The sequence below is a fragment of the Lepidochelys kempii genome, chromosome 3 (genome assembly GCF_965140285.1).
Source record: "Lepidochelys kempii isolate rLepKem1 chromosome 3, rLepKem1.hap1, whole genome shotgun sequence".
NCBI lineage: Eukaryota > Metazoa > Chordata > Testudines > Cheloniidae > Lepidochelys > Lepidochelys kempii.
Window position 1 is genome coordinate 205,651,555 of NC_136382.1, and position 11,522 is coordinate 205,663,076.

At 42.6% G+C, this 11,522-nt stretch overlaps 1 protein-coding gene across 3 annotated transcripts in view; it reads left to right on the forward strand.

Moving 5' to 3' along the window:
• The window catches only part of DTD1 (D-aminoacyl-tRNA deacylase 1), a 105,430-nt gene extending 98,541 nt beyond the window's left edge, over positions 1 to 6,889 (forward strand). For 2 of the 3 annotated variants that reach the window (XR_012158340.1, XM_073339739.1), the window contains one exon: positions 585 to 1,188. The gene's annotated coding sequence lies outside the window, so the exon portion shown is untranslated. Of the gene's footprint in view, positions 1 to 584; positions 1,189 to 6,573 lie in introns of those variants that run through there. The other variant, XM_073339740.1, reaches the window with a different exon arrangement.
• The last annotated feature ends 4,633 nt before the right edge of the window (positions 6,890 to 11,522 follow it).

Genomic DNA, 11,522 nt, shown 5'->3' on the forward strand with positions numbered 1-11,522 from the left:
AATTAAGTGCTGTTTACCGAAGAAGTTTTGTTATGCATATGAGAATTATTTGTCTCTCTTCACTGCAATCACAACAAATGAGGTTTCTGTGACATATAACTGCTGAAATCAAGCCAGAAGGTAGAGAGGGTTACTTTAAGAGCTTACTATTATATGGTCTATACTTCAGAGCAACAGAGGCTGGTCGTGTTTGCAACATCTTGTTTTAATATTGGAGGAAGGGGAAGCACTTAGTAAATTTTTGCTACATCTTGTTAATAGCCCAACAATTTTGGCCTCACCATTACACTGCGTAGATACAAATCTGCAGATCTTCCACTGGATGGGGGCTGTTCCTTTTTGTGGGGTGCCATTAGTTATTTATTTTAGCTACTCAGCCATGTATTTTTATCCTGGTTTTTAAATGGAGCTCTGATCTAGAGTGGTGTAGATAAGTGGGGTGTGCGTAGCAAAGGGAAAAACGTTCATGGAGGAGACTTCACATGACTGCAAGCAAAGGTATTTTTCTTCATGTGGTTTGAAAGAAGCCTGTAAGTTTCCTGTATGTCTCTAGTGATATTCATATTTCTTTTTGCATTTAACAGTTTGTCATACAAAGGCTATGTTGGATCCTTAAGAATTCACAGTTTACGTTATCCTCAGCGTCGATCTTAAAAGACTTTGGAAAAGAAAGAAAAGCAGGAAAACAGAACTAAGAAATTGTGACTCTCCATCATTCTGTACTAAAAACAACCAAAGGAATGTTATCAGTTTCAGGTAAAATGTATTTGTAGTAGTGAAAATGATTCACAGCTTTTTTTCTGTGTATCTGCGTTTGTTTTCACATGGTTAGTGAATGAAGGGTGACTTGTTTTCATGCCGATTGTAACAGAACATATGATAACAGAGCACATGATCAGTTTCCAAAAATAAATTCAATTTTCCTCAAATTCTGACTTTAATTCTGGAGATATCTCAAAGCAAGCTTGAATTTTCATTTTCGTTGTGTGGTGTCATGTGCTGCCCGTTTCCATAGCAATGTGTATATCTGTGTACATTACCATATATTGTACAATCTATGTCTAACACCAGGTTTGGGAGTGCAGTCTTTTTTCATGTATCATTGATCATTTATTGTGAAATACGTGTGTCTTATAAAATTTTTTTTTAAAAAAGAAAACACTTTATTAAACAAATTACACTACCTTATCGCCTGCTGGTGTTTGATATGGATTGCTGTAATCTTGGGGACGCAATGAACTTTAACAATACAACTAATGCAGAGCACAAGTATCTGTCCGAAAAGTTTGTAATTGAAGAGTATCGTATTCCTCTCGCCCTTAAAAAAAATTCTATTGACAAAAGTTTCTGCCTTGGTACATTTAACTCTTTTAGGCATAGTCAGTCTAGATCTTCTAGACACTTTCTGCTGGCCACCAAAATTTAGAGGCAGCCGCTCCATCTACAGTATCTTGCATTTGGTGATATTTCTATCAGATGCAGAGGCAGAATAACCTTTGAAAACTGGCAGAGTGCAGTGAGAGCAGAGAAATAGCAGGCTACGGAAACTGCTGTTGTGTGAAAGCCCAGGAAATTTTAGTCCTGTCCCTTTAACTCCTCTGAGAGGGGAAATTAAAGGCTGTGATGTTTGCTTCTTTGTTAGATGTAGTAGTACTTTTATAAAGTGTATTTGTCAAGGAAGGAGTTATTGTTACCAGGTTTCAGAGTAGTAGCCGTGTTAGTCTGTATTCGCAAAAAGAAAAGGAGGACTTGTGGCACCTTAGAGACTAACCAATTTATTTGAGCATAAGCTTTCGTGAGCTACAGCATCCGATGAAGTACTCCTTTTCTTATTGTTACCAGGGTAACCCCAGGCAAGAACATAATTCCTGCTAAATAGCTGAATAGCAGTGATTCATTAACAACAACAACAGTTTGTCGTACATTGGTTTCAGTGTTTCAGCATTTATTTTAAAAATTTACTTGTATGCTTGGATGGATTCTAAATTGCTTTTGTCACTAGATTATTCTTTTGGAAGATGAACCATTTACTTTCTGAAGCCTTAGATTTCCTCTGAACTCTGTCTCTGTACCTTATGATGTGAAAACTGTTATATCCCTTATTGTTGAGCTACCTCACTGATGACCTGTCATTCTGAATCCAATTGTTACTGTATTGCAAGACTATAAAGCCATCCATGGTCTTTTGCTCATGTAGCATTTCCAAATGCTGCTCTCTGCTTGTGTTTATAATTCACAGTTTATTGTCTAATAAAACATTTGACAGAGGACAGGAAGAATTCAGAAACTCACCATGTATGGCTATTCTTACAAAGATTTGGCTGGCCACAACCCTGGCACTCTAAACAGAGCAGTAAGTAGCTAACATTGGTTGAAAGGTTTCAATTAATCTTGCTTTTAATGGTTCACTTGATTGTAGACCCTAATCTTGCCACCACGCAGACCATAAACCATATCAAGTCATTTCCTGGTGCGAAAGGCATTTTGCGTCTCCGTGTATAAGTGGTTGTTTTTAATTTGGGAGGAAGGGGATCATTTCTCTCCTAACGTGTCTTGTCACTTTGGATTCTTTTGGTATATAAACAGTGTCCTGACAATCTGGATCAGATCGGTGTTTAATCAGTTGTGAGGAATGAATCCGACCAGCTTCGTAGCAGAGTCCCAGACATCCAAAACACTGATGCTATATTTGAAGCAACAGCTCCACTTACTTTGGGATCCCTCTGTTGTACCTACCTAAGCCCTTCTGTCACACACTTGCCACAGCCCACTTCTGAATTCTTGCATTCCGTCCTGTAGCTTGAAAGTATGGCATGGACATAGTCACCCCTTTTGCATTCGGGAAGGTAAATTGGGAGACATTAAATCAAAGAACAGCTTTTAAAATCCAAAGAGAAAGCAAAGAGAAACTAAACAAACTTTGAGTGGAATTCTAGGGGGATGAGTGTGGTGTTTCTCTCCTGATCTGTCATTAAAATGAGAGGAAGGAGGATCTATGGTATGGGGGCTAGCCTGCAATTTAGGAGCCCCTCAGTCAATAACCTGCTTTGTCACAGACTTCCTGTGTGTCCTTGGGCATATCACTTAGCCTCTGTGTCTCAGTTCCCGTACAACACATTGGGGGACAGAGAGCTACGACAGGGAGTGAGGGGAGCTAATGAGACTGGGGGGAATGCCGGCTTCAGGCGGGGAAGGGGCATCCCGGCAGTTTCTACTGCCATTCCTGGGCAGCTGGTGCCCAGTGCTTTCCCCTCCCTCTCGGTGACGTCCCCTGTCACCCACCTAGGTGCTGGTACCCCAGCCTGGGGGCTGGTCCATGTGCTCTGGCCCCTCCCACACTGTGGGTATCTCTGCTGGTAGTCCCTTCTGCTCCCTAGTGGCTGGCCCAATCTCCTGCATCATGGTGGCAATTCCAGCCCCTGCTGCCGCTCTGCTCTTGTCTCTGCCCCCTCCCTGGGTGCGTGGGGGGAAACATAGCTGGTGCCTGCTCTCGCCTCTGCAAGAGTCATAGGGATGGAAACCACCCGGAGGGCGGAAACCGAGATCCACTCCCTGGTATTTACATTGCGGGGGAGCTAGCCTCCACTGCGCCCCTGCACCACATCATGATTTCTGGAGTAGTCTGGCACCGATGCCACTGTGTATGTGACTATGTAAAAAAAGATTGATTTAGATCTTACACTGTGGATTCGCTGTCACAAGGGCATTATCAGGAGCCAGAGTCCTGATTCCACAGCAAATGCACATCCCACAGTCTTCACTTCACAGCTACTTGCTATCCATTTATACTGGATGGGTTTTCTTAGCTCCTTTCCATCCCAGTATAGAATCCTGCTGCATTTCTACACTAGAAATCTTATGGGTCTTACAATAGACTCAAAGTTTGGGGAGATGGGAGTGTTTCTAACCAAATAATCTGATTTCATGTTGCAACAATGCCTCAGGAATCTGAATGGAGCTTTAGAATGTCTCCTAGTTTTAATTATTCCGGTCATGATGGCAAAACACAGTCTTGGGCTGTGAGGATATCGGCAATCTTGGCACCATCGTAACTGGGCAGAAGTTAGAAAACCTCATGATTAGAAGACTTACAGTGGGGCTTTCCTGCTATGCCAGGCCTATCCAAAGTAGGCTTTCAATGTTCAGCCCCCACATACAATGTTTGAGTTAGGATTTTTTTTAAGTATGCACCCTGATTTCAAGACAGCAGTCCTGTTCAGGACAGCAGTGAATTATGTGCCGAGCGTTAAGCATGCACTTCTGCTCCTCAAGTGGGACCGTGGAGAATGGACCACATATGGTGAAGTTAACAATGTTTGCATCCCCCTAACACAGCTAAGACTTCTCTTGTGATCTGTGAATATCTTAACTTTAATGTCCTACAAAGCTTTCATTTACAAGAGCAACATCATGTTGACCCAAGGGTAGGTATAATTCCAAGTGCTAATGGATTTGAAACAACCATCAGTTCTGAATGAAAGGCAAGACTGCTGTGTGATGCGTGATGCTGTCTGGATATGATGGACTGTGTCCATCAAGGCTAAAAAGTCTGATGGTTTCAAATACATCATCGATGTTAATCCCACCCAAGCCTTTTGTCCTTAACCCACTCCAATAAATATGATGCCACAGTCAGCCTACAGATGACTAATGCTGTCATGTTTGCAGCTGAGGTCAAGAGTTTTGTTTACTCAATTTTGATGAGGCCCAAGATACTGGCAGTGTTACACCGAAACAAGTTTCCACATGACAGCCTTTTATGGCATTAAACTGTAACTGTTGTGCTTGATCCTTTGGCCCGTTTTTGTTGTGTAGCAACGATGACAACTTCTTGTTGAAATCTAGCTCTCATTAGCTACTAAATTGTTTTGTTCTCTGGATGGAGGTAGCATGCTACATAGTGGGAGGAAGAAAGGACTTACCGATCCAATGTTAATGTGCAAGAACCAGGAGTCACTGCCTTTGATAGGGTACTTCCCGACACAATTGGAAAAGATAGAGTGACAGATGTCATTGAATATTTCAGAAATGCCAAGCTTGTACCTGTTTGTTGTGTGGTTGTTCTGGTACAAGGTACAAGCCTTCCAAAGGTTTTTTTGCCCTCACTGCTCCCTAACTTGTTTCAAGACTGAGCTTCATAAGTTTACGGAGGGGATAGTATGAGGAGATTGGCTACAGTGGCATCTAGCTGATCTGCGACTGCCATTAGCAAATATCTCCAATGGCCGGTGATGGGACACTAGATGGGGAGGGCTCTGAGTTACTACAATGAATTCTTTCCCGGGGGGTCTGGCTGCTGGGTCTTGCCCACATGCTGAGAATCCAACTGATCGCCGTATTTAGGGTCAGGAAGAAATTTCCCCCAAGTCAGATTGGCAGAGACCCAGGGTTTTTTTTTGCCTTCCTCTGCAACATGGGTCACGGGTCACTTACATGTTTAAACTAGTGTAAATGGTGGATTCTCTGTCACTGGAAGTCTTTAAGTCATGATGTGAGACTTCATTAACTCAGCCTATTACAGGAGTGGGTGGGCAAGGTTCTGTGGTTTGCAATGTGCAGGAGGTCAGACTAGATGATCATGAATGGTCCCTTCTGGCCTTAAAGTCTGAGTCTATGTGCACAAAAGTTTAATACTTTCCTTCATCCAATGAATCTTGATCTGAGTCAACCCACCCAGTCAGCTTTTATCTCCTGTCTCTCCCTCTTTGGGGCATGTGTGACATTTTGACATGGAAGGACATGTACGTGTATGTATGAGTGTTCCGGGGAGGAGGGATTTAACATTACTTTGTTTGGCTAAAAGGCAGTTTTCCCTTTTTAATCTGTTTACAAATATTCAGATTCACAAGTGATGAATAAGGTGGTGGTCATTTAGTTTCCTTTACGCAGATTTGGACTCCTGAACAATCTACTCCTGGACATCTACTTGTGCTCGCTCATAGGAGAGGAGGAAGCTGTGCAAAGGAGTGAGAAGAAGATGTGTGTGAAAGGAGGGAGTGGCCAATTAACATCAGCTTGTATATGAAGCTGCTTCTTACTCAGAAAGCCTGGTGTCTGTAAGCTCCAGCCTGAGGTTGTCTACCTTCACGCTGGCATTTCTGGAGTCAGAATCGGAGGAGGATGTTTTTGGGACACTGGGACCTTCATTCCTCATGATGCTGAATTGCAGGAACATGGATTAAATAATCATTACATTTTAACAATGGAAATGGGACCTCAGTTGAGTAACCCTGTGTCCATTTCTCTGTAACCCTCTTCCTACCTTGCTTCATTCCCTGCTCATTGAGTGATTGGTCCCCACCCTCACATGGCTGCTGACGCTGAATTGTGGGCCGTATGGGGCGAGGTTCGTGGTCTTGTTCAGTTAAGCACCTCATAAGCTTTTTACTGCTGTAAAACCACAAGCCCTGTAAACACCGCTAAAAATGGGCTCATTGCAATGAAAAAGTGGCTGCTGTCTTGTAAAGTCCTAGGAAATGTTTCTCCTCAGGAGTCCCAAGAAAGTCCTGTGAAGTTTGTATGCAACAAATCAGACTGCAAGAAATTCTGTGTTTTGTTCTTTTTGTTTTTCAGCTTGAAATGCCCATGAGGAGTGAACACAACTTCAAGCTGAATACAAATGTCCTTCATCTCTTTGTCTAAATAGAATATTTGCAAATCATCCTGTTGGGATTTACCCCACCACTGAGGCAATTTACCATGTGTTTTTATTGCCCCACCTTCCAATCCTACTCTTGGTTGCTCAACCAGGGGTGGGGGTGGGGAAGGATATCTTCTTGATAACTAGAAATTATGCTATGAGTCCTTTCAATTTACAGTAAATCTGTCACTGTGGATTATATTCAGGTAAGGCTGTAATTATAACAATAAAAAAGTTTATTGGGCATCATGCACGTGTTTGAGACAAATATTAAATCTATGATCTGGACTGGCAAAAAGAGTAGCCTAAGGCAGTATTGTTATGTCATGTTGTGGAATCTATACTGCTGAGGTATGCTGGATAATACCGGTAACATTTGATCTTACTTTATTAAGTCAATGGCTGCTGAGCAAATTACTGGCTAGTTTAATTTGGCTTTGTATTTGATATATAGTATATTTAGAGAGAGACATGCACAAATTGAACACAGATAGAACTCTAGGGTTACAAATGTACATAGTCTAAAAATCAGTAATGGCTGAAATTAAGGTTGAACACACAGAGCAAAAAATTTCAAATTTCAGTGCCTAAAGGCAGGCACCTAAATACAAGTGGTCTGATCTGCAGAGGGCCTGAGTGCACGCAACTTTCACTGAGCCCAAGTTTGAAAATCACAGAATCTAGAAATGTAGGGCTGGAAGGGACCGCGAGAGGTCATCTAGTCCAGTCCCCTGCTCTGAGGCACCAGCAAGTCAACCTAGACCTTCCTTGACAGGTGTTTGTCTAACCTGTTCTTAAAAATCTTCAGCCTACCTCAGATCTTAACTGTCCTTATGGCTAAGTTTTCCTAATATCTAACCTAAATCTCCCCTGCTGCAGATTAAGCTTGTTACTTCTTGCCCTGTCTTCAGTGGACATGGACAGTGTTGAATTTTCTCCATTTTCCAACAGCCCTTAATATATTTGAAGACTGTTATCAGGTTCCCCCTTCAGTCTTCTTTTCTCAACGCTAAACATGCCCAGTTTTTTAACCTTTCCTCATAGGTCAGGTTTTCTAAACCTTTGATCATTTTTGTTGCTCTTCTCTGGGCTCTCTCCATTTGTCCACATCTTTCCTAAAGTGTGGTGCCCAGAGCTGGACTCAGTACTCCAGCTGTGGCCTCACCAGCGCTGAATAGAGCAGGACAGTTACCGCCTGAATCTTACATATAACCCTGCTGTTAATACACCCGAGAACATTAGGCTTTTTCTCAATGGCATCACATTGTTGGCTCATACTCAGTTCCTGATCCACTCTAATCCCCAGACCATTTTTCAGCAGTACTACTACCTAGCCAGCTATTCGCCACTTTGTAGTGGTTCATTTGATTTTTCCTTCCTATGTGTAGTACTTTGCACTTGTCTTTATTGAATTTCATCTTGTTGACTTCTGACCAGTTCTCCAGTTTGTCAAGGTCATTTATTAGAATTCTAATCCTGTCCTTCAAAGTGTTTGCAACCCCTCCAAGTGCAGTGGTGTTCACCAATTTTGTAAGCATAATCTCCACGCCATTATCCAAGTCATTAATGAAAATATTGAGAGTACCTGACCCAGGACAGACCCCTATGGAATTTCACGAAGTACGCCCTTCCAGTTTGACAGAGAACCATCAATAATGACTCTTTGAGTAGGGTTTTTCAACCGCTTGTGCCACCTGCCTTATAGTAATTTCATCTGGATCATATTTCTCTAATGTGCTTTTGAGAATGTCATGTGGGACTGTATCAAAAGCCTTACTGAAAACTACTGCTCCCCCAAAACCAGCAACCCTGTCAAAGAAGGAAATTAGGTTGGTTTGGCATGATTTGTTTTTGACAAACCCATGTTGGCTGTTGCTTATAACCCTGTTATTCTCTAGGTACGGTACTTACAAATGGATTGTTTAATAATTTGTTCCAGTATCTTTCCTGGTATTGAAGTGAGGCTGACTGGTCGATATTTCCCTGGGCTCTCCTATGTTTGTCCTTCTCCATTCCTCTAGGACCTCACCTGTTCTCCATTAGTTCTTGAAGAGAATTGCTCCAACAAGTACCTTAGGATGAATTTCATCAGGCCCTGCCAGCTTCGGTAAATTAGATTTATTCTAGGGCTGTCGATCACAGTTAACTCGCACAATTAACTAAAAAATAATCGCCATTAAAACAATTAATTGCAGTGTTAATTGCACTGTTAAGCACTAGAATACCAATTGACATTTATGAAGTATTTTTGGATGTTCTACATTTTCAAGCATATTGATTTCAGTTACAACACAGAATACAAAGTGCACAGTGCTCATTTATATTATTATTTTTGATGACAAATATTTGCACTGTAAAATCAAAAGAAAGGGTATTTTTCAATTCACCTAATACAAGTAACTGGAGTGGAATCTCTTATCGTGAAAGACGCCAATAAGTGTAAGGATCTATAGCCCTGTCCGATCAGAAGCGACTAGGATTTTGAGGGAGGTTTCATTTCACAGTGCATTATGTGATAAATTGTAGGTGACCATGCATGGACACAGGGGCAAGCTCTTTGTGCTCTGCTTGTGGCTGCAGTGACATTTCTACCAGCGAGGCCATGGACCAGCGGGACAGCGCTGCTTTAAGCTCTGCGTCCACTGGTCCCTTGCTAGCAGGGTCTGTATGCATGTGCTGGGGGTAGGGTGACCAGACAGCAAGTGTGAAAAATCAGGACGGGGTGTGGGGGGGTAATAGGTGCCTATATAAGAAAAAGCCCCCCAAATCAGGACTGTCCCTATAAATCAGGACATCTGGTCACTCTAGCTGGGGGAGAGGGAAGGCTAGTTTGACGTCGCATATTCTAATTTTAGATGATCAGAGCCCATGGGGCGCCTCCCAGTGTATGCTGCCAGGTAGGTATTAGCGGGGCACATGTACATCCCAGGAATCGGGAATGCATGGGAATGCCTGAGCAGTGGCTGCTTGTCTCTGATGCGGGCAGGTTGGCAAAGCACAGCACAGAGGGGCCAAGTTCTCCCTTCTAGGTTTTTAGTGGCCCACTGTGTCTCACAGTTCGCCCTGAGGAGGCTGACCTCCAGAATGGCAATGAGAGACACTGACAGCCGTGCACAAATATCAGCAACCAACGTTTCCTCCTGCAAATGTGAGTTATACTAAAAAAGGGAAGGGGAGTGAGGAGCGGCCTTCATGGGTTGGAGGGGGATTAAAGAGGGTGCCAGAATGTGGTTTCCTGGCAGCAGGGAAAAGAAACTGTGTATTATTATGGAAATTCAGGCTCCAGTAGCTATTTGTCTGCGAGTACATTGTGACAATCTCCTTAGAAGGCTTCCAAAGAAACATATTAAATATATTTCACTGTTGAATCATTAGCCCAAGCCAGACACGCCGGGTCCTGGTTCGTGTCCTGGGGTTCGTAAGGCATTACAGATGCTTGACAACCTCAGAACTGTGACTGACTTAGTTGTTATGACATAGTACCTAAGCACCCCAGTCATGGAGCAGGACCCCCGTGCGCTAGGCCCTGTACAAACACAGAATGAAAAGACAGTCTCTGCCCCCAGGAGATGCCAATCTAAGTATAAAACAAGAGACAACAGGTGGATGCAGACTGTCAAGGGAATACAAGGAAACGACGAAACAAGATTGGTCTCATTGCTAATCTGTGGTGAGGATGCTGAAAATTAGGACCAACAAGAACAAAAAGAAGTCATTAAAGATACAGGGCAAATTATTACTGATAATGCGGGGCACTTCTCTGTTGTCCTTTAATTGCCGATCTCGAAACTCTTTGAAAACACTGTCAAGGCTTGCACCATCCCTTATAATTCGGCTTGGCAGAATTTGATTTTGATTTTGTTATATTTTTGACAGAAAATATCGATGTTTAGCTTTAAGCATTCCACCCCCCCCACACACAATTTTTATTGATTTATATTTTCCCAGTTGCGGGAAAGTAGAGGGTGGCAATCAGACAACAGCGTGGGAAAGACGATTATTTCATGACAGCAGATGGAGAGATTCAAGAATTTAAAGCCGTATAACCGTTAAAACCGTTGTCAACATCACATGCAAAACATGCAAAGCGAATAGCCTTACATCAAACTCATGAGTTCTCTAACAGCATTTTTCTTATTGAGCTCATCTGTAAATTTTGATGGAAATATTTTTGCATCGGTTTGTGTGTACAGTGAGATTGACGTTTACCAATAAAAATCTAATCCTTCCACGCCTGTTTATGATGTATGTAGCTGGTGTTAGACACATTTTACAAACAGGTTAATTCAGAAACAGAGGTTGTCGCTATAGCTGGTTAAAAAGGGAGGAAAATTTGGCTTTTGTTAAACATCAAATTTCAAGACCAGCTGTGACCTCTGTTATCATGTAATCTGACCTCCTGGGTAATGCAAACCAGAGAAGCTCACTTTGATCCCTGCATCAAGCCCAGTGACTTGTGGTTGAGCTAGAGTGCATCTTTTAGAAAGAGTTGATTTAAAGACTGCAAGTGATTGAGAATCTGCCATGTCCTATGGAAAGGCTGCTCCGATGGTTAACAGCCCTCTGTGTCTCTTATTTCCAGGTTGAATTTTTCTGGCTGCCAGGGTGTGGCATTGATGGGTTATTTTTAGGCTAGGATGGCGCTAGTAGATTTGAAGGGAGGAGTGGGAGGGTATGACACACAGGGAATGTCACACTGTGGTGGAAAATGCCATGTTGGAGGAAGTTAAACCTCTGGCCACTGGCTATATCTATGTGGATGAACAGAAGGCTTCATTCTGCAGGGCTGCTAGTCTGTCCCCTCTCAGGAGAAATGCATTTTTTCCCCCACGTTGAATGTAACATTCACTTGTTAGCCGATTGTCCTGGCTGCTCTCACTCC